Source organism: Patiria miniata, unplaced genomic scaffold (genome assembly GCF_015706575.1).
Source record: "Patiria miniata isolate m_02_andy unplaced genomic scaffold, ASM1570657v1 HiC_scaffold_13, whole genome shotgun sequence".
Classification (NCBI taxonomy): domain Eukaryota; kingdom Metazoa; phylum Echinodermata; class Asteroidea; order Valvatida; family Asterinidae; genus Patiria; species Patiria miniata.
In genome coordinates this window covers 15,817,875-15,820,374 of record NW_024037051.1, presented here as the reverse complement: position 1 = coordinate 15,820,374, position 2,500 = coordinate 15,817,875, and the positions used below count along the sequence as shown (strand labels likewise).

Sequence of the window (2,500 nt, the reverse complement as noted above, 5' to 3'; positions counted from 1 at the left end):
CGCTTGTAAAAGCTTTTACTTAGACATGCATGGCTTAATCTTTGAGACAAGCATATGACTACTGGCAGGATCAACCAGGTAGCCCTCTCGGGGCCGTGCGGGCCGCGCCCGCCTCGCCGGGGCGGGGCGCGCGCCCGTCTCTCTCGGGCCGGACGCGCCGCGGCGGCCTGGGCCGCGGCGCCGGTGTCATTCTCTCTCTCGAGCCTCCGCACGGGCCGTTCGGCTCTCTCTCTGTCTTCCGGGGCCGTCCCGGGCGGGCCCGCTCTTGCCCGCCCGGCGCCCTTTGCCCTCCGACTCCCCTCGTTTCAATCCCGCGGTCCGCCGGGTCCCCCCGGGGAGGGGGCCCGCCTCGGTCCGCCGCCCGGCGGGCTGCTGCCCGCCGCCCGTTCCGCCGCCGGGGCTGCGGCTCGGCGCCCCGCCTGCTGCCGCCCGCCGCGGGAGTGCGGCGGGCGTGATCGGGGGTCCCGCCCGGCGGTCGAGGTGCGAGGGGGCCTGGGCTCCCCGACTCTCGTCCGCCCGCGCGGGCCGTCTGATTGCCATGGGTTCCGGGACCCGGCGGGATGTCGGGGCGGACCCGCCCCACGCGGGCGGGCCGGCCCCGGCGCTCCCATCGCACCGTGCCGGGCCAATCCGAGTGCTGGCCGGACCGAAGGCCCGAACTGCACGACAAGAGGGAGGGGAGCGGCCGACGCTCTCCGCCCGGGGGCCGCCGCGGGGCCCCCTCGGTTCTCCGTCCGTTCCAAATTTTCTCCCGAAAAAAAAAAGTCCGAGGGTCCCGACCCACCGTGCCCCGCCGCAAGGCCCACGGGGGACTCTCGGGGGCCGGCCCGCCACGCCCGGCCCCGCCTCAAACGCTTCGGACTTGCCTCGCAAAAAGTCCGAGGGGACCCGACCCACCGTGCCTCGCCGCAAGGACCACGGGGGACTCTCGGGGGCCGGCCCGCCACGCCCGGCCCCGCCTCAGAGGCGTCGGACTTGCCTGCAAAAAAGTCCGAGGGGACCCGACCCACCGTGCCACGCCGCCTGGCCCACCGGGGGACTCACGGGGGCCGGCCCGCCACGCCCGGCCCCGCCTCAAACGCTTCGGACTTGCCTGCAAAAAAGTCCGAGGGGACCCGACCCACCGTGCCCCGCCGCCTGGCCCACCGGGGGACTCTCGGGGGCCGGCCCGCCACGCCCGGCCCCGCCTCAAACGCTTCGGACTTGCCTGCAAAAAAGTCCGAGGGGACCCGACCCACCGTGCCTCGCCGCAAGGCCCACGGGGGACTCTCTCGGGGGCCGGCCCGCCACGCCCGGCCCCGCCTCAAGCGCTTCGGACTTGCCTGCCAAAAAGTCCGAGGGGTACCCGACCCACCGTGCCCCGCCGCCTGGCCCACCGGGGACTCTCGGGGGCCGGCCCGCCACGCCCTGCACACTCTGGACTTCTCCTGCAAAAAGTCCGGCCCGACCCACCTTACCGAGCCCGTCTAGTTCCTCTCGTGGGTCGGACACAGGGGATTGCCCATGTGGTGGCCCGCTCCATATGTTTTGTGCACAGCTCTGGACCACCACCCCCTTATATATAGGCACACCATGGCGATTGCCTCTCTTTGGGGCTCTCCCATAGGGTTGTGTAGAAAAAATTCCTTAAATCGGCTGTCGAGTTTGGGGCGAGTTGGTCGCGTGGGCCAAACAGCGCGATTTGCCCACGACGGGGACTCCGGCGCCCGTTCTCGGACTCGACCCAATCCGTACAAATGTCGCGTTTTGGGGGCGACTTGTGCGGGCCGTCCGAAGCGCCCAAAAGACCCACTGGAAGGCTCGGCCCCGTCCGGTGAATTTTTCCGCTTCGGACTTTTCCTCCAGAAGTCCGAGAAGACCTAAACACCGTGCCTGGCCCGAAAGGCCCGTGGGGGACTTCCGGGGGGCCGGTCCGCAATCTCCGGTCGCGCCTGCATCTTCGGACTTGTGCTCCAGAAGTCCGAGGGGCCATACCCCACCGTGCCTGTCCGCAAGGCCCACGGGGGACTCTCGGGGGGCCGGTCCGCGATCTCCGGTCCTGCCTGCATGTTCGGACTTGTCCTCCAGAAGTCCGGGCGGCCCTATCCCACCGTGCCTGTCCGCAAGGCCCACGGGGGACTCTCGGGGGGCCGGTCCGCAATCTCCGGTCCCGCCTGCATGGTCGGACTTGTGCTCCAGAAGTCCGAGGGGCCATACCCCACCGTGCCTGTCCGCAAGGCCCACGGGGGACTCTCGGGGGGCCGGTCCGCAATCTCCGGTCCTGACTGCATGTTCGGACTTGTCCTCCAGAAGTCCGGGCGGCCCTATCCCACCGTGCCTGTCCGCAAGGCCCACGGGGGACTCTCGGGGGGCCGGTCCGCAATCTCCGGTCCCGCCTGCATGGTCGGACTTGTGCTCCAGAAGTCCGAGGGGCCATACCCCACCGTGCCTGTCCGCAAGGCCCACGGGGGACTCTCGGGGGGCCGGTCCGCAATTTCCGGTCCCGCCTGCATGTTCGGAC

General features: G+C 70.7%; 1 non-coding gene across 1 annotated transcript in view; it reads right to left on the bottom strand.

Moving 5' to 3' along the window:
• LOC119721695 overlaps window positions 1-81 on the bottom strand; it is a 1,816-nt gene extending 1,735 nt beyond the window's left edge. The window contains exon 1 of the ribosomal RNA XR_005270285.1: window positions 1-81. This exon is cut by the window's left edge and continues 1,735 nt beyond it. This is a non-coding gene — a ribosomal RNA (small subunit ribosomal RNA).
• Between the last annotated feature and the right edge of the window lie 2,419 nt (window positions 82-2,500).